Source organism: Sceloporus occidentalis, unplaced genomic scaffold (genome assembly GCF_023333645.1).
Source record: "Sceloporus occidentalis isolate IW3139 unplaced genomic scaffold, rSceOcc1.0.p SCAF_111, whole genome shotgun sequence".
NCBI classification, from domain to species: Eukaryota; Metazoa; Chordata; class Lepidosauria; order Squamata; family Phrynosomatidae; genus Sceloporus; species Sceloporus occidentalis.
In genome coordinates, this window is record NW_028317091.1 from 965,700 (window position 1) to 983,884 (window position 18,185).

Below are 18,185 nucleotides of genomic sequence, written 5' to 3' on the forward strand. Positions count from 1 at the left end.
TTATTTCAAAAAATTAATGTATTTATATATATATATATATATATATACAGTTCGTATGTTTCATGTATTTCTTGTTGGTTTAATTCAGGTTTTAGTAATTTCATTTAGAGATATCAAGAGTGTAATAGCCAGTAGCCAGGAAACTCACGGTTACCGCTTCCAACTTTATTGGAGCTTTATTGGCACTCTGCCACGCTTAGCATCCGCGTCCAGCTTCTAACACTCAGGAATTGATTACCAAAACGTAGGAAACAAAAAGTGTTGGTGGTATAGTGGTGAGCATAGCTGCCTTCCAAGCAGTTGACCCGGGTTCGATTCCCGGCCAACGCAAAAATAGATTTTTACACATCCGGGTCTGTTCAGTAAGTTTCAAACCGTTTGCAATGTTAACCCTTCAACTTGATGTAGCTTGTAACACAATGCATACCATGTTGGTGAGGGAGGGGCTGCTCCAGGTACAGTCAGCATGGACGGCGCACAGAAGCATGACCTTCGATAGCTCAGCTGGTAGAGCGGAGGACTGTAGAAATTAATCGGACATCCTTATGTCGCTGGTTCAATTCCGGCTCGAAGGAAGCTTTATATTTTTGTGAGACGGGAAAAAAAATGGTAGGTTGATCCTACAGAGTGAAGAGTGGACTTTAGGTGCAAATTCCGTGGTCAGCAAAAGGACCACTTTATCTGGGAAGATCTAAAGAAACTATAACTCTGACGCATCTCACAAAGATCATTGGAACAGGAACTCATGAACTGCAGTCGCGGAGTGACAGGCATTACAGCTGTATTTTAAAATAAAAAGGTTCACCTCCTATAGGATCTGTGGATGCTCTGTCACATACACCATCCCATGTGGTGTGTGCAGGGTGGAGACACGTATCCCATATGGTCTAGCGGTTAGGATTCCTGGTTTTCGCCCGGCTTCGACTCCCGGTATGGAAAGCTAGTTTTTATTGGAACCCTTTGTTGCTAGTTGGTCAAATCAAATAGCATTAAACATATTCCCCAACATCTAAAGCGCTCACCTTACCTGAATAGCCACCTCAAAATACTGGGGCAGATTCCTTACCTCATTGGGCTGGTCAAGGAACATCAGAAACGGGAGGAATAGATTAGAGAGATTATATAAAAAGCAACAGGAGGAAAGATAATGAAAATGGAGAGATTAAAGAAAAGGAGGATAGATTAAAGAAAAGGGGAGAGGAAGTGACAAAAGGTAGCGGTAAAGAAAAAGTGGACAAACAGGGAGAGGTAAAGAGAAAGGGTTGGGAGATAAAGAGAACAAAGATAGATGAAGAGGAAAAGGGAGACATAATGCCAATGTCTGTCTAGGGAGATGGTCGACTATGTGCTTGATTTTATACACCTGTTAGCAATGGATGTGGCTGAAATACCTAAACTCAATAATTAGGGGTGTCCACATCCTTTCATAAAGTGTATATGTTTTATATGTAATATGTATAATTTGTCCCTTCAGAAAATTATGTAAAGGAAACTGTCACTGCGGGAAAAGTGAATTACACCGGACAAATTTATGGTAAAACCTGATCATACTGCTCTTGTTCTCAGGGCAGCCCCATCACCATGAGATGGGCATAAAGGGATCAAGTATTATATCTTCTATATCTGATGATTGCTGGAGGAAGGGTGGAATTCCTGAAACTGCCAGTGCTGCTTAGTTATCCCCAGTCTGGCCACCGACAACTTATAGGTAACTATCCGTACGAATCACAAAACAGGTGTATTTATAACAACATTACATTGTATGTATAGATTTTATAGCACCACAATATACTGACCAGGTATTTCATTTTATAGTTATAGTGAGTTCTGCATCAGGTTCAAACATATCATGGAAAAATCATCTCAAAATCCAAATTACAAACAAGAAAAACAAAGGAATACACTAAAGCAACAAAGCAAAAAGTATGTGAAGCACCAGTCATTTACCTGAAAGAAAGACATCAGTAGATTGACCACCATTTTCTTGACTACAACAGCACCACCTTCTGGTACAAAACTGAGGAGCAGATTGCCCTCTTTGGTGATGAATCATCGGTTCTGTATTTTAAATGGGAATAATGATAAGAAGTGTTTCTACCCAGTTTCGAACCGGGGACCTTTGTCGCGTGAGGCAAACGGTACAACCGCTACGCTAAAGAAGCTTAAGTGTAGAAATAAGCCAGGCCAGAGAAGAGGATCGGACCAAGGCAGAAGATGACAATTTTTAACATTTCCTGAAGGTCGGCCAGATTTCTAAATGTTCTGATGAAACATTCCATATTCCACATAAAACTAAATTCTGCTAAAGGCTGAAAAATGACACAATAACATCTACATATGCAGAACTCCTAAAACCACCCATGTAGCAGATCTATCGGGCTCTGTGAAAACTGGTTCCACACTTCTTTTACCTTCGTTGTATATCAGACTGGATCTAACTCACATTATCCTAAAACTCAAGGGTCACAAAACCCAAACAAACAAAAAATGGCTTTGGAAAAAAACGGAAGGAAAATGTTTTTTTTTTCTTATGTTTTTTTTTCCAGACCTTCCAATCTCTAGATTAAAAGCCTATCTCTCTGTCCAGCGTTGGTGGTATAGTGGTGAGCATAACTGCCTTCCAAGCAGTTAACCCGGGTTTGATTCCCGGCCAACGCAAAAATTGATTTTTACACATCCGGGTCTATTCAGTAAGTTTCAAGCCGTTTGCAATGTTAACCCTTCAACTTGATGTAGCTTGTAACACGCGTTGTTGGTGAGAGAGGGGCTGCTCCAGGTACAGTCAGCATGGACAGCCCTTGAAGCATGACCTTCGATAGCTCAGCTGGTAGAGCGGAGGACTGTAGAAAGTAATCGGACATCCTTAGGTCGCTGGTTTGATTCCGGCTCGAAGGAAGCTTTATATTTTTGTGAGACGGGAAAAAAAATGGTAGGTTGATCCTACAGAGTGAAGAGTGGACTTTAGGTGCGAATTCCGTGGTCAGCAAAAGGACCACTTTATCTGGGAAGATCTAAAGAAACTATAACTCTGACGCATCTCACAAAGATCATTGGAACAGGAACTCATGAACTGCAGCCGCGGACTGACAGGCATTACAGCTGTATTTTAAAATAAAAAGGTTCACCTCCTATAGGATCTGTGGATGCTCTGTCACATACACCATCCCATGTGGTGTGTGCAGGGTGGCGACACATATCCTATATGGTCTAGCGGTTAGGATTCCTGGTTTTCACCCAGGCGGCCCGGGTTCGACTCCCGGTATGGGAAGCTAGTTTTTATTGGAACCCTTTGTTGCTAGTTGGTCAAATCAAATAGCATTAATCATATTCCCCAACATCTAAAGCGCTCACCTTACCTGAATAGCCACCTCAAAATACTGGGGCAGATTCCTTACCTCTTTGGGCTGGTCAAGGAACATCAGAAACGGGAGGAATAGATTAGAGAGATTATATAAAAAGCAACAGGAGGAAAGATAATGAAAATGGAGAGATTAAAGAAAAGGAGGATAGATTAAAGAAAAGAGGAGAGGAAGTGACAAAAGGTAGCGGTAAAGAAAAAGTGGACAAACAGGGAGAGGTAAAGAGAAAGGGTTGGGAGATAAAGAGAACAAAGATAGATGAAGAGGAAAAGGGAGACATAATGCCAATGTCTGTCTAGGGAGATGGTCGACTATGTGCTTGATTTTATACACCTGTTAGCAATGGATGTGGCTGAAATACCTAAACTCAATAATTAGGGGTGTCCACATCCTTTCATAAAGTGTATATGTTTTATATGTAATATGTATAATTTGTCCCTTCAGAAAATTATGTAAAGGAAACTGTCACTGCGGGAAAAGTGAATTACACCGGACAAATTTATGGTAAAACCTGATCATACTGCTCTTGTTCTCAGGGCAGCCCCATCACCATGAGATGGGCATAAAGGGATCAAGTATTATATCTTCTATATCTGATGATTGCTGGAGGAAGGGTGGAATTCCTGAAACTGCCAGTGCTGCTTAGTTAAACCCAGTCTGGCCACCGACAACTTACAGGTAACTATCCGTACGAATCACAAAACAGGTGTATTTATAACAACATTACATTGTATGTATAGATTTTATAGCACCACAATATACTGACCAGGTATTTCATTTTACCGTTTGAAAAGGCAAACGGTACAACCGCTACGCTAAAGAAGCTTAAGTGTAGAAACAAGCCAGGCCAGAGAAGAGGATCGGACCAAGGCAGAAGATGACAATTTTTAACATTTCCTGAAGGTCGGCCAGATTTCTAAATGTTCTGATGAAACATTCCATATTCCACATAAAACTAAATTCTGCTAAAGGCTGAAAAATGACACAATAACATCTACATATGCAGAACTCCTAAAACCACCCATGTAGCAGATCTATCGGGCTCTGTGAAAACTGGTTCCACACTTCTTTTACCTTCGTTGTATATCAGACTGGATCTAACTCACATTATCCTAAAACTCAAGGGTCACAAAACCCAGCCTTTCCCAGGACATCATCAGCAGGGTTCATTTTTATGAAATTAAAGAAAACGTTACGCAACCTCCATAGAAAGTGAGCATCCTCTGAGTGCTGCTGAGTCTGAGCTCCGGGAGATGACATCATTTCCCACAAACAAAAAATGGCTTTGGAAAAAAACGGAAGGAAAATGTTTTTTTTTTCTTATGGTTTTTTTTCCGGACCTTCCCATCTCTAGATTAAAAGCCTGTCTCTCTGTCCAGCGTTGGTGGTATAGTGGTGAGCATAGCTGCCTTCCAAGCAGTTGACCCGGGTTCGATTCCCGGCCAACGCAAAAATTGATTTTTACACATCCGGGTCTATTCAGTAAGTTTCAAGCCGTTTACAATGTTAACCCTTCAACTTGATGTAGCTTGTAACACGCATTGTTGGTGAGTGAGGGGCTGCTCCAGGTACAGTCAGCATGGACAGCACACTGAAGCATGACCTTCGATAGCTCAGCTGGTAGAGCGGAGGACTGTAGAAAATAATCTGACCTTAGGTCGCTGGTTCGATTCCGGCTCGAAGGAAGCTTTATATTTTTGTGAGACGGGAAAAAAAATGGTAGGTTGATCCTACAGAGTGAAGAGTGGACTTTAGGTGCGAATTCCGTGGTCAGCAAAAGGACCACTTTATCTGGGAAGATCTAACGAAACTATAACTCTGACGCATCTCACAAAGATCATTGGAACAGGAACTCATGAACTGCAAGGGAGACATAATGCCAATGTCTGTCTAGGGAGATGGTCGACTATGTGCTTGATTTTATACACCTGTTAGCAATGGATGTGGCTGAAATACCTAAACTCAATAATTAGGGGTGTCCACATCCTTTCATAAAGTGTATATGTTTTATATGTAATATGTATAATTTGTCCCTTCAGAAAATTATGTAAAGGAAACTGTCACTGCGGGAAAAGTGAATTACACCGGACAAATTTATGGTAAAACCTGATCATACTGCTCTTGTTCTCAGGGCAGCCCCATCACCATGAGATGGGCATAAAGGGATCAAGTATTATATCTTCTATATCTGATGATTGCTGGAGGAAGGGTGGAATTCCTGAAACTGCCAGTGCTGCTTAGTTATCCCCAGTCTGGCCACCGACAACTTACAGGTAACTATCCGTACGAATCACAAAACAGGTGTATTTATAACAACATTACATTGTATGTATAGATTTTATAGCACCACAATATACTGACCAGGTATTTCATTTTATAGTTATAGTGAGTTCTGCATCAGGTTCAAACATATCATGGAAAAATCATCTCAAAATCCAAATTACAAACAAGAAAAACAAAGGAATACACTAAAGCAACAAAGCAAAAAGTATGTGAAGCACCAGTCATTTACCTGAAAGAAAGACATCAGTAGATTGACCACCATTTTCTTGACTAGGCCAAGACCTAGGGAAACAGCACCACCTTCTGGTACAAAACTGAGGAGCAGATTGCCCTCTTTGGTGATGAATCATCGGTTCTGTATTTTAAATGGGAATAATGATAAGAAGTGTTTCTACCCAGTTTTGAACCCGGGACCTTTGTCGAAAAGGTAAACGGTACAACCGCTACGCTAAAGAAGCTTAAGTGTAGAAACAAGCCAGGCCAGAGAAGAGGATCGGACCAAGGCAGAAGATGACAATTTTTAACATTTCCTGAAGGTCGGCCAGATTTCTAAATGTTCTGATGAAACATTCCATATTCCACATAAAACTAAATTCTGCTAAAGGCTGAAAAATGACACAATAACATCTACATATGCAGAACTCCTAAAACCACCCATGTAGCAGATCTATCGGGCTCTGTGAAAACTGGTTCCACACTTCTTTTACCTTCGTTGTATATCAGACTGGATCTAACTCACATTATCCTAAAACTCAAGGGTCACAAAACCCAGCCTTTCCCAGGACATCATCAGCAGGGTTCATTTTTATGAAATTAAAGAAAACGTTACGCAACCTCCATAGAAAGTGAGCATCCTCTGAGTGCTGCTGAGTCTGAGCTCCGGGATATGACATCATTTCCCACAAACAAAAAATGGCTTTGGAAAAAAACGGAAGGAAAATGTTTTTTTTTTCTTATGTTTTTTTTTCCGGACCTTCCCATCTCTAGATTAAAAGCTTATCTCTCTGTCCAGCGTTGGTGGTATAGTGGTGAGCATAGCTGCCTTCCAAGCAGTTGACCCGGGTTCGATTCCCGGCCATCGCAAAAATTGATTTTTACACATCCGGGTCTATTCAGTAAGTTTCAAGCCGTTTACAATGTTAACCCTTCAACTTGATGTAGCTTGTAACACGCATTGTTGGTGAGTGAGGGGCTGCTCCAGGTACAGTCAGCATGGACAGCACACTGAAGCATGACCTTCGATAGCTCAGCTGGTAGAGCGGAGGACTGTAGAAAATAATCGGACATCCTTAGGTCGCTGGTTCGATTCCGGCTCGAAGGAAGCTTTATATTTTTGTGAGACGGGAAAAAAAATGGTAGGTTGATCCTACAGAGTGAAGAGTGGACTTTAGGTGCGAATTCCGTGGTCAGCAAAAGGACCACTTTATCTGGGAAGATCTAAAGAAACTATAACTCTGACGCATCTCACAAAGATCATTGGAACAGGAACTCATGAACTGCAGCCGCGGACTGACAGGCATTACAGCTGTATTTTAAAATAAAAAGGTTCACCTCCTATAGGATCTGTGGATGCTCTGTCACATACACCATCCCATGTGGTGTGTGCAGGGTGGAGACACATATCCCATATGGTCTAGCGGTTAGGATTCCTGGTTTTCACCCAGGCGGCCCGGGTTCGACTCCCGGTATGGGAAGCTAGTTTTTATTGGAACCCTTTGTTGCTAGTTGGTCAAATCAAATAGCATTAATCATATTCCCCAACATCTAAAGCGCTCACCTTACCTGAATAGCCACCTCAAAATACTGGGGCAGATGCCTTACCTTTTTGGGCTGGTCAAGGAACATCAGAAACGGGAGGAATAGATTAGAGAGATTATATAAAAAGCAACAGGAGGAAAGATAATGAAAATGGAGAGATTAAAGAAAAGGAGGATAGATTAAAGAAAAGAGGAGAGGAAGTGACAAAAGGTAGCGGTAAAGAAAAAGTGGACAAACAGGGAGAGGTAAAGAGAAAGGGTTGGGAGATAAAGAGAACAAAGATAGATGAAGAGGAAAAGGGAGACATAATGCCAATGTCTGTCTAGGGAGATGGTCGACTATGTGCTTGATTTTATACACCTGTTAGCAATGGATGTGGCTGAAATACCTAAACTCAATAATTAGGGGTGTCCACATCCTTTCATAAAGTGTATATGTTTTATATGTAATATGTAAAATTTGTCCCTTCAGAAAATTATGTAAAGGAAACTGTCACTGCGGGAAAAGTGAATTACACCGGACAAATTTTATAGCACCACAATATACTGACCAGGTATTTCATTTTATAGTTATAGTGAGTTCTGCATCAGGTTCAAACATATCATGGAAAAATCATCTCAAAATCCAAATTACAAACAAGAAAAACAAAGGAATACACTAAAGCAACAAAGCAAAAAGTATGTGAAGCACCAGTCATTTACCTGAAAGAAAGACATCAGTAGATTGACCACCATTTTCTTGACTAGGCCAAGACCTAGGGCAACAGCACCACCTTCTGGTACAAAACTGAGGAGCAGATTGCCCTCTTTGGTGATGAACCATCGGTTCTGTATTTTAAATGGGAATAATGATAAGAAGTGTTTCTACCCAGTTTTGAACCGGGGACCTTTGTCGAAAAGGTAAACGGTACAACCGCTACGCTAAAGAAGCTTAAGTGTAGAAACAAGCCAGGCCAGAGAAGAGGATCGGACAAAGGCAGAAGATGACAATTTTTAACATTTCCTGAAGGTCGGCCAGATTTCTAAATGTTCTGATGAAACATTCCATATTCCACATAAAACTAAATTCTGCTAAAGGCTGAAAAATGACACAATAACATCTACATATGCAGAACTCCTAAAACCACCCATGTAGCAGATCTATCGGGCTCTGTGAAAACTGGTTCCACACTTCTTTTACCTTCGTTGTATATCAGACTGGATCTAACTCACATTATCCTAAAACTCAAGGGTCACAAAACCCAGCCTTTCCCAGGACATCATCAGCAGGGTTCATTTTTATGAAATTAAAGAAAATGTTACGCAACCTCCATAGAAAGTGAGCATCCTCTGAGTGCTGCTGAGTCTGAGCTCCGGGATATGACATCATTTCCCACAAACAAAAAATGGCTTTGGAAAAAAACGGAAGGAAAATGTTTTTTTTTTCTTATGTTTTTTTTTCCGGACCTTCCCATCTCTAGATTAAAAGCCTATCTCTCTGTCCAGCGTTGGTGGTATAGTGGTGAGCATAGCTGCCTTCCAAGCAATTGACCCGGGTTCGATTCCCGGCCAACGCAAAAATTGATTTTTACACATCCGGGTCTATTCAGTAAGTTTCAAGCCGTTTGCAATGTTAACCCTTCTTGTAACACGCATTGTTGGTGAGTGAGGGGCTGCTCCAGGTACAGTCAGCATGGACAGCACACTGAAGCATGACCTTCGATAGCTCAGCTGGTAGAGCGGAGGACTGTAGAAAATAATCGGACGTCCTTAGGTCGCTGGTTTGATTCCGGCTCGAAGGAAGCTTTATATTTTTGTGAGACGGGAAAAAAAATGGTAGGTTGATCCTACAGAGTGAAGAGTGGACTTTAGGTGCGAATTCCGTGGTCAGCAAAAGGACCACTTTATCTGGGAAGATCTAAAGAAACTATAACTCTGACGCATCTCACAAAGATCATTGGAACAGGAACTCATGAACTGCAGCCGCGGACTGACAGGCATTACAGCTGTATTTTAAAATAAAAAGGTTCACCTCCTATAGGATCTGTGGATGCTCTGTCACATACACCATCCCATGTGGTGTGTGCAGGGTGGAGACACATATCCCATATGGTCTAGCGGTTAGGATTCCTGGTTTTCACCCAGGCGGCCCGGGTTCGACTCCCGGTATGAGAAGCTAGTTTTTATTGGAACCCTTTGTTGCTAGTTGGTCAAATCAAATAGCATTAATCATATTCCCCAACATCTAAAGCGCTCACCTTACCTGAATAGCCACCTCAAAATACTGGGGCAGATTTCTTACCTCTTTGGGCTGGTCAAGGAACATCAGAAACGGGAGGAATAGATTAGAGAGATTACATAAAAAGCAACAGGAGGAAAGATAATGAAAATGGAGAGATTAAAGAAAAGGAGGATAGATTAAAGAAAAGAGGAGAGGAAGTGACAAAAGGTAGCGGTAAAGAAAAAGTGGACAAACAGGGAGAGGTAAAGAGAAAGGGTTGGGAGATAAAGAGAACAAAGATAGATGAAGAGGAAAAGGGAGACATAATGCCAATGTCTGTCTAGGGAGATGGTCGACTATGTGCTTGATTTTATACACCTGTTAGCAATGGATGTGGCTGAAATACCTAAACTCAATAATTAGGGGTGTCCACATCCTTTCATAAAGTGTATATGTTTTATATGTAATATGTATAATTTGTCCCTTCAGAAAATTATGTAAAGAAAACTGTCACTGCGGGAAAAGTGAATTACACCGGACAAATTTATGGTAAAACCTGATCATACTGCTCTTGTTCTCAGGGCAGCCCCATCACCATGAGATGGGCATAAAGGGATCAAGTATTATATCTTCTATATCTGATGATTGCTGGAGGAAGGGTGGAATTCCTGAAACTGCCAGTGCTGCTTAGTTATCCCCAGTCTGGCCACCGACAACTTACAGGTAACTATCCGTACGAATCACAAAACAGGTGTATTTATAACAACATTACATTGTATGTATAGATTTTATAGCACCACAATATACTGACCAGGTATTTCATTTTATAGTTATAGTGAGTTCTGCATCAGGTTCAATCATATCATGGAAAAATCATCTCAAAATCCAAATTACAAACAAGAAAAACAAAGGAATACACTAAAGCAACAAAGCAAAAAGTATGTGAAGCACCAGTCATTTACCTGAAAGAAAGACATCAGTAGATTGACCACCATTTTCTTGACTAGGCCAAGACCTAGGGAAACAGCACCACCTTCTGGTACAAAACTGAGGAGCAGATTGCCCTCCTTGGTGATGAATCATTGGTTCTGTATTTTAAATGGGAATAATGATAAGAAGTGTTTCTACCCAGTTTCGAACCGGGGACCTTTGTCGCGTGAGGCAAACAGTACAACCGCTACGCTAAAGAAGCTTAAGTGTAGAAATAAGCCAGGCCAGAGAAGAGGATCGGACCAAGGCAGAAGATGACAATTTTTAACATTTCCTGAAGGTCGGCCAGATTTCTAAATGTTCTGATGAAACATTCCATATTCCACATAAAACTAAATTCTGCTAAAGGCTGAAAAATGACACAATAACATCTACATATGCAGAACTCCTAAAACCACCCATGTAGCAGATCTATCGGGCTCTGTGAAAACTGGTTCCACACTTCTTTTACCTTCGTTGTATATCAGACTGGATCTAACTCACATTATCCTAAAACTCAAGGGTCACAAAACCCAGCCTTTCCCAGGACATCATCAGCAGGGTTCATTTTTATGAAATTAAAGAAAACGTTACGCAACCTCCATAGAAAGTGAGCATCCTCTGAGTGCTGCTGAGTCTGAGCTCCGGGATATGACATCATTTCCCACAAACAAAAAATGGCTTTGGAAAAAAACGGAAGGAAAATGTTTTTTTTTTCTTATGTTTTTTTTTCCGGACCTTCCCATCTCTAGATTAAAAGCCTATCTCTCTGTCCAGCGTTGGTGGTATAGTGGTGAGCATAGCTGCCTTCCAAGCAGTTGACCCGGGTTCGATTCCCGGCCAACGCAAAAATTGAGTTTTACACATCCGGGTCTATTCAGTAAGTTTCAAGCCGTTTACAATGTTAACCCTTCAACTTGATGTAGCTTGTAACACGCATTGTTGGTGAGTGAGGGGCTGCTCCAGGTACAGTCAGCATGGACAGCACACTGAAGCATGACCTTCGATAGCTCAGCTGGTAGAGCGGAGGACTGTAGAAAATAATCGGACATCCTTAGGTCGCTGGTTCGATTCCGGCTCGAAGGAAGCTTTATATTTTTGTGAGACGGGAAAAAAAATGGTAGGTTGATCCTACAGAGTGAAGAGTGGACTTTAGGTGCGAATTCTGTGGTCAGCAAAAGGACCACTTTATCTGGGAAGATCTAAAGAAACTATAACTCTGACGCATCTCACAAAGGTCATTGGAACAGGAACTCATGAACTGCAGCCGCGGACTGACAGGCATTACAGCTGTATTTTAAAATAAAAAGGTTCACCTCCTATAGGATCTGTGGATGCTCTGTCACATACACCATCCCATGTGGTGTGTGCAGGGTGGAGACACATATCCCATATGGTCTAGCGGTTAGGATTCCTGGTTTTCACCCAGGCGGCCCGGGTTCGACTCCCGGTATGGGAAGCTAGTTTTTATTGGAACCCTTTGTTGCTAGTTGGTCAAATCAAATAGCATTAATCATATTCCCCAACATCTAAAGCGCTCACCTTACCTGAATAGCCACCTCAAAATACTGGGGCAGATTCCTTACCTCTTTGGGCTGGTCAAGGAACATCAGAAATGGGAGGAATAGATTAGAGAGATTATATAAAAAGCAACAGGAGGAAAGATAATGAAAATGGAGAGATTAAAGAAAAGGAGGATAGATTAAAGAAAAGAGGAGAGGAAGTGACAAAAGGTAGCGGTAAAGAAAAAGTGGACAAACAGGGAGAGGTAAAGAGAAAGGGTTGGGAGATAAAGAGAACAAAGATAGATGAAGAGGAAAAGGGAGACATAATGCCAATGTCTGTCTAGGGAGATGGTCGACTATGTGCTTGATTTTATACACCTGTTAGCAATGGATGTGGCTGAAATACCTAAACTCAATAATTAGGGGTGTCCACATCCTTTCATAAAGTGTATATGTTTTATATGTAATATGTATAATTTGTCCCTTCAGAAAATTATGTAAAGGAAACTGTCACTGCGGGAAAAGTGAATTACACCGGACAAATTTATGGTAAAACCTGATCATACTGCTCTTGTTCTCAGGGCAGCCCCATCACCATGAGATGGGCATAAAGGGATCAAGTATTATATCTTCTATATCTGATGATTGCTGGAGGAAGGGTGGAATTCCTGAAACTGCCAGTGCTGCTTAGTTATCCCCAGTCTGGCCACCGACAACTTACAGGTAACTATCCGTACGAATCACAAAACAGGTGTATTTATAACAACATTACATTGTATGTATAGATTTTATAGCACCACAATATACTGACCAGGTATTTCATTTTATAGTTATAGTGAGTTCTGCATCAGGTTCAAACATATCATGGAAAAATCATCTCAAAATCCAAATTACAAACAAGAAAAACAAAGGAATACACTAAAGCAACAAAGCAAAAAGTATGTGAAGCACCAGTCATTTACCTGAAAGAAAGACATCAGTAGATTGACCACCATTTTCTTGACTAGGCCAAGACCTAGGGCAACAGCACCACCTTCTGGTACAAAACTGAGGAGCAGATTGCCCTCTTTGGTGATGAATCATCGGTTCTGTATTTTAAATGGGAATAATGATAAGAAGTGTTTCTACCCAGTTTCGAACCGGGGACCTTTGTCGCGTGAGGCAAACGGTACAACCGCTACGCTAAAGAAGCTTAAGTGTAGAAATAAGCCAGGCCAGAGAAGAGGATCGGACCAAGGCAGAAGATGACAATTTTTAACATTTCCTGAAGGTCGGCCAGATTTCTAAATGTTCTGATGAAACATTCCATATTCCACATAAAACTAAATTCTGCTAAAGGCTGAAAAATGACACAATAACATCTACATATGCAGAACTCCTAAAACCACCCATGTAGCAGATCTATCGGGCTCTGTGAAAACTGGTTCCACACTTCTTTTACCTTCGTTGTATATCAGACTGGATCTAACTCACATTATCCTAAAACTCAAGGGTCACAAAACCCAGCCTTTCCCAGGACATCATCAGCAGGGTTCAGTTTTATGAAATTAAAGAAAACGTTACGCAACCTCCATAGAAAGTGAGCATCCTCTGAGTGCTGCTGAGTCTGAGCTCCGGGATATGACATCATTTCCCACAAACAAAAAATGGCTTTGGAAAAAAACGGAAGGAAAATGTTTTTTTTTTCTTATGTTTTTTTTTCCGGACCTTCCCATCTCTAGATTAAAAGCCTATCTCTCTGTCCAGCGTTGGTGGTATAGTGGTGCGCATAGCTGCCTTCCAAGCAGCTGACCCGGGTTCGATTCCCGGCCAACGCAAAAGTTGATTTTTACACATCCGGGTCTATTCAGTAAGTTTCAAGCCGTTTGCAATGTTAACCCTTCAACTTGATGTAGCTTGTAACACGCATTGTTGGTGAGTGAGGGGCTGCTCCAGGTACAGTCAGCATGGACAGCACACTGAAGCATGACCTTCGATAGCTCAGCTGGTAGAGCGGAGGACTGTAGAAAATAATCGGACATCCTTAGGTCGCTGGTTTGATTCCGGCTCGAAGGAAGCTTTATATTTTTGTGAGACGGGAAAAAAAATGGTAGGTTGATCCTACAGAGTGAAGAGTGGACTTTAGGTGCGAATTCCGTGGTCAGCAAAAGGACCACTTTATCTGGGAAGATCTAAAGAAACTATAACTCTGACGCATCTCACAAAGATCATTGGAACAGGAACTCATGAACTGCAGCCGCGGACTGACAGGCATTACAGCTGTATTTTAAAATAAAAAGGTTCACCTCCTATAGGATCTGTGGATGCTCTGTCACATACACCATCCCATGTGGTGTGTGCAGGGTGGAGACACATATCCCATATGGTCTAGCGGTTAGGATTCCTGGTTTTCACCCAGGCGGCCCGGGTTCGACTCCCGGTATGGGAAGCTAGTTTTTATTGGAACCCTTTGTTGCTAGTTGGTCAAATCAAATAGCATTAATCATATTCCCCAACATCTAAAGCGCTCACCTTACCTGAATAGCCACCTCAAAATACTGGGGCAGATTCCTTACCTCTTTGGGCTGGTCAAGGAACATCAGAAATGGGAGGAATAGATTAGAGAGATTATATAAAAAGCAACAGGAGGAAAGATAATGAAAATGGAGAGATTAAAGAAAAGGAGGATAGATTAAAGAAAAGAGGAGAGGAAGTGACAAAAGGTAGCGGTAAAGAAAAAGTGGACAAACAGGGAGAGGTAAAGAGAAAGGGTTGGGAGATAAAGAGAACAAAGATAGATGAAGAGGAAAAGGGAGACATAATGCCAATGTCTGTCTAGGGAGATGGTCGACTATGTGCTTGATTTTATACACCTGTTAGCAATGGATGTGGCTGAAATACCTAAACTCAATAATTAGGGGTGTCCACATCCTTTCATAAAGTGTATATGTTTTATATGTAATATGTATAATTTGTCCCTTCAGAAAATTATGTAAAGGAAACTGTCACTGCGGGAAAAGTGAATTACACCGGACAAATTTATGGTAAAACCTGATCATACTGCTCTTGTTCTCAGGGCAGCCCCATCACCATGAGATGGGCATAAAGGGATCAAGTATTATATCTTCTATATCTGATGATTGCTGGAGGAAGGGTGGAATTCCTGAAACTGCCAGTGCTGCTTAGTTATCCCCAGTCTGGCCACCGACAACTTACAGGTAACTATCCGTACGAATCACAAAACAGGTGTATTTATAACAACATTACATTGTATGTATAGATTTTATAGCACCACAATATACTGACCAGGTATTTCATTTTATAGTTATAGTGAGTTCTGCATCAGGTTCAAACATATCATGGAAAAATCATCTCAAAATCCAAATTACAAACAAGAAAAACAAAGGAATACACTAAAGCAACAAAGCAAAAAGTATGTGAAGCACCAGTCATTTACCTGAAAGAAAGACATCAGTAGATTGACCACCATTTTCTTGACTAGGCCAAGACCTAGGGCAACAGCACCACCTTCTGGTACAAAACTGAGGAGCAGATTGCCCTCTTTGGTGATGAATCATCGGTTCTGTATTTTAAATGGGAATAATGATAAGAAGTGTTTCTACCCAGTTTCGAACCGGGGACCTTTGTCGCGTGAGGCAAACGGTACAACCGCTACGCTAAAGAAGCTTAAGTGTAGAAATAAGCCAGGCAAGAGAAGAGGATCGGACCAAGGCAGAAGATGACAATTTTTAACATTTCCTGAAGGTCGGCCAGATTTCTAAATGTTCTGATGAAACATTCCATATTCCACATAAAACTAAATTCTGCTAAAGGCTGAAAAATGACACAATAACATCTACATATGCAGAACTCCTAAAACCACCCATGTAGCAGATCTATCGGGCTCTGTGAAAACTGGTTCCACACTTCTTTTACCTTCGTTGTATATCAGACTGGATCTAACTCACATTATCCTAAAACTCAAGGGTCACAAAACCCAGCCTTTCCCAGGACATCATCAGCAGGGTTCAGTTTTATGAAATTAAAGAAAACGTTACGCAACCTCCATAGAAAGTGAGCATCCTCTGAGTGCTGCTGAGTCTGAGCTCCGGGATATGACATCATTTCCCACAAACAAAAAATGGCTTTGGAAAAAAACGGAAGGAAAATGTTTTTTTTTTCTTATGTTTTTTTTTCCGGACCTTCCCATCTCTAGATTAAAAGCCTATCTCTCTGTCCAGCGTTGGTGGTATAGTGGTGAGCATAGCTGCCTTCCAAGCAGCTGACCCGGGTTCGATTCCCGGCCAACGCAAAAGTTGATTTTTACACATCCGGGTCTATTCAGTAAGTTTCAAGCCGTTTGCAATGTTAACCCTTCAACTTGATGTAGCTTGTAACACGCATTGTTGGTGAGTGAGGGGCTGCTCCAGGTACAGTCAGCATGGACAGCACACTGAAGCATGACCTTCGATAGCTCAGCTGGTAGAGCGGAGGACTGTAGAAAATAATCGGACATCCTTAGGTCGCTGGTTTGATTCCGGCTCGAAGGAAGCTTTATATTTTTGTGAGACGGGAAAAAAAATGGTAGGTTGATCCTACAGAGTGAAGAGTGGACTTTAGGTGCGAATTCCGTGGTCAGCAAAAGGACCACTTTATCTGGGAAGATCTAAAGAAACTATAACTCTGACGCATCTCACAAAGATCATTGGAACAGGAACTCATGAACTGCAGCCGCGGACTGACAGGCATTACAGCTGTATTTTAAAATAAAAAGGTTCACCTCCTATAGGATCTGTGGATGCTCTGTCACATACACCATCCCATGTGGTGTGTGCAGGGTGGAGACACATATCCCATATGGTCTAGCGGTTAGGATTCCTGGTTTTCACCCAGGCGGCCCAGGTTCGACTCCCGGTATGGGAAGCTAGTTTTTATTGGAACCCTTTGTTGCTAGTTGGTCAAATCAAATAGCATTAATCATATTCCCCAACATCTAAAGCGCTCACCTTACCTGAATAGCCACCTCAAAATACTGGGGCAGATTCCTTACCTTTTTGGGCTGGTCAAGGAACATCAGAAACGGGAGGAATAGATTAGAGATTATATAAAAAGCAACAGGAGGAAAGATAATGAAAATGGAGAGATTAAAGAAAAGGAGGATAGATTAAAGAAAAGAGGAGAGGAAGTGACAAAAGGTAGCGGTAAAGAAAAAGTGGACAAACAGGGAGAGGTAAAGAGAAAGGGTTGGGAGATAAAGAGAACAAAGATAGATGAAGAGGAAAAGGGAGACATAATGCCAATGTCTGTCTAGGGAGATGGTCGACTATGTGCTTGATTTTATACACCTGTTAGCAATGGATGTGGCTGAAATACCTAAACTCAATAATTAGGGGTGTCCACATCCTTTCATAAAGTGTATATGTTTTATATGTAATATGTATAATTTGTCCCTTCAGAAAATTATGTAAAGGAAACTGTCACTGCGGGAAAAGTGAATTACACCGGACAAATTTATGGTAAAACCTGATCATACTGCTCTTGTTCTCAGGGCAGCCCCATCACCATGAGATGGGCATAAAGGGATCAAGTATTATATCTTCTATATCTGATGATTGCTGGAGGAAGGGTGGAATTCCTGAAACTGCCAGTGCTGCTTAGTTATCCCCAGTCTGGCCACCGACAACTTACAGGTAACTATCCGTACGAATCACAAAACAGGTGTATTTATAACAACATTACATTGTATGTATAGATTTTATAGCACCACAATATACTGACCAGGTATTTCATTTTATAGTTATAGTGAGTTCTGCATCAGGTTCAAACATATCATGGAAAAATCATCTCAAAATCCAAATTACAAACAAGAAAAACAAAGGAATACACTAAAGCAACAAAGCAAAAAGTATGTGAAGCACCAGTCATTTACCTGAAAGAAAGACATCAGTAGATTGACCACCATTTTCTTGACTAGGCCAAGACCTAGGGCAACAGCACCACCTTCTGGTACAAAACCGAGGAGCAGATTGCCCTCTTTGGTGATGAATCATCGGTTCTGTATTTTAAATGGGAATAATGATAAGAAGTGCTTCTACCCAGTTTCAAACCGGGGACCTTTGTCGCGTGAGGCAAA

At 41.3% G+C, this 18,185-nt stretch overlaps 22 non-coding genes across 22 annotated transcripts; all 22 read left to right on the forward strand.

Moving 5' to 3' along the window:
* The first annotated feature begins 258 nt into the window (after positions 1-258).
* TRNAG-UCC (transfer RNA glycine (anticodon UCC)) lies at positions 259-330 on the forward strand. Its single transcript has one exon. It is a non-coding gene; the product is annotated as a tRNA-Gly (tRNA).
* A 159-nt stretch (positions 331-489) lies between these two features.
* Positions 490-575, forward strand: TRNAY-GUA (transfer RNA tyrosine (anticodon GUA)). The gene is given in 2 exon segments: positions 490-526; positions 540-575. It is a non-coding gene; the product is annotated as a tRNA-Tyr (tRNA).
* A 2,011-nt stretch (positions 576-2,586) lies between these two features.
* Positions 2,587-2,658, forward strand: TRNAG-UCC (transfer RNA glycine (anticodon UCC)). The gene has a single exon. It is a non-coding gene; the product is annotated as a tRNA-Gly (tRNA).
* Positions 2,659-2,809: 151 nt separating this feature from the next.
* TRNAY-GUA (transfer RNA tyrosine (anticodon GUA)) lies at positions 2,810-2,895 on the forward strand. The gene is given in 2 exon segments: positions 2,810-2,846; positions 2,860-2,895. It is a non-coding gene; the product is annotated as a tRNA-Tyr (tRNA).
* A 301-nt stretch (positions 2,896-3,196) lies between these two features.
* On the forward strand, positions 3,197-3,268 carry TRNAE-UUC (transfer RNA glutamic acid (anticodon UUC)). The gene has a single exon. It is a non-coding gene; the product is annotated as a tRNA-Glu (tRNA).
* A 1,469-nt stretch (positions 3,269-4,737) lies between these two features.
* Positions 4,738-4,809, forward strand: TRNAG-UCC (transfer RNA glycine (anticodon UCC)). Its single transcript has one exon. It is a non-coding gene; the product is annotated as a tRNA-Gly (tRNA).
* A 152-nt stretch (positions 4,810-4,961) lies between these two features.
* On the forward strand, positions 4,962-5,044 carry TRNAY-GUA (transfer RNA tyrosine (anticodon GUA)). The gene is given in 2 exon segments: positions 4,962-4,998; positions 5,005-5,044. It is a non-coding gene; the product is annotated as a tRNA-Tyr (tRNA).
* Positions 5,045-6,653: 1,609 nt separating this feature from the next.
* TRNAG-UCC (transfer RNA glycine (anticodon UCC)) lies at positions 6,654-6,725 on the forward strand. The gene has a single exon. It is a non-coding gene; the product is annotated as a tRNA-Gly (tRNA).
* Positions 6,726-6,877: 152 nt separating this feature from the next.
* TRNAY-GUA (transfer RNA tyrosine (anticodon GUA)) lies at positions 6,878-6,963 on the forward strand. The gene is given in 2 exon segments: positions 6,878-6,914; positions 6,928-6,963. It is a non-coding gene; the product is annotated as a tRNA-Tyr (tRNA).
* A 301-nt stretch (positions 6,964-7,264) lies between these two features.
* Positions 7,265-7,336, forward strand: TRNAE-UUC (transfer RNA glutamic acid (anticodon UUC)). Its single transcript has one exon. It is a non-coding gene; the product is annotated as a tRNA-Glu (tRNA).
* A 1,547-nt stretch (positions 7,337-8,883) lies between these two features.
* TRNAG-UCC (transfer RNA glycine (anticodon UCC)) lies at positions 8,884-8,955 on the forward strand. The gene has a single exon. It is a non-coding gene; the product is annotated as a tRNA-Gly (tRNA).
* A 139-nt stretch (positions 8,956-9,094) lies between these two features.
* Positions 9,095-9,180, forward strand: TRNAY-GUA (transfer RNA tyrosine (anticodon GUA)). Its single transcript is given in 2 exon segments — positions 9,095-9,131; positions 9,145-9,180. It is a non-coding gene; the product is annotated as a tRNA-Tyr (tRNA).
* Positions 9,181-9,481: 301 nt separating this feature from the next.
* On the forward strand, positions 9,482-9,553 carry TRNAE-UUC (transfer RNA glutamic acid (anticodon UUC)). The gene has a single exon. It is a non-coding gene; the product is annotated as a tRNA-Glu (tRNA).
* Positions 9,554-11,344: 1,791 nt separating this feature from the next.
* On the forward strand, positions 11,345-11,416 carry TRNAG-UCC (transfer RNA glycine (anticodon UCC)). Its single transcript has one exon. It is a non-coding gene; the product is annotated as a tRNA-Gly (tRNA).
* Positions 11,417-11,568: 152 nt separating this feature from the next.
* TRNAY-GUA (transfer RNA tyrosine (anticodon GUA)) lies at positions 11,569-11,654 on the forward strand. The gene is given in 2 exon segments: positions 11,569-11,605; positions 11,619-11,654. It is a non-coding gene; the product is annotated as a tRNA-Tyr (tRNA).
* A 301-nt stretch (positions 11,655-11,955) lies between these two features.
* Positions 11,956-12,027, forward strand: TRNAE-UUC (transfer RNA glutamic acid (anticodon UUC)). Its single transcript has one exon. It is a non-coding gene; the product is annotated as a tRNA-Glu (tRNA).
* Positions 12,028-13,818: 1,791 nt separating this feature from the next.
* On the forward strand, positions 13,819-13,890 carry TRNAG-UCC (transfer RNA glycine (anticodon UCC)). The gene has a single exon. It is a non-coding gene; the product is annotated as a tRNA-Gly (tRNA).
* A 152-nt stretch (positions 13,891-14,042) lies between these two features.
* TRNAY-GUA (transfer RNA tyrosine (anticodon GUA)) lies at positions 14,043-14,128 on the forward strand. The gene is given in 2 exon segments: positions 14,043-14,079; positions 14,093-14,128. It is a non-coding gene; the product is annotated as a tRNA-Tyr (tRNA).
* A 301-nt stretch (positions 14,129-14,429) lies between these two features.
* On the forward strand, positions 14,430-14,501 carry TRNAE-UUC (transfer RNA glutamic acid (anticodon UUC)). Its single transcript has one exon. It is a non-coding gene; the product is annotated as a tRNA-Glu (tRNA).
* A 1,791-nt stretch (positions 14,502-16,292) lies between these two features.
* Positions 16,293-16,364, forward strand: TRNAG-UCC (transfer RNA glycine (anticodon UCC)). Its single transcript has one exon. It is a non-coding gene; the product is annotated as a tRNA-Gly (tRNA).
* A 152-nt stretch (positions 16,365-16,516) lies between these two features.
* TRNAY-GUA (transfer RNA tyrosine (anticodon GUA)) lies at positions 16,517-16,602 on the forward strand. The gene is given in 2 exon segments: positions 16,517-16,553; positions 16,567-16,602. It is a non-coding gene; the product is annotated as a tRNA-Tyr (tRNA).
* Positions 16,603-16,903: 301 nt separating this feature from the next.
* TRNAE-UUC (transfer RNA glutamic acid (anticodon UUC)) lies at positions 16,904-16,975 on the forward strand. The gene has a single exon. It is a non-coding gene; the product is annotated as a tRNA-Glu (tRNA).
* The last annotated feature ends 1,210 nt before the right edge of the window (positions 16,976-18,185 follow it).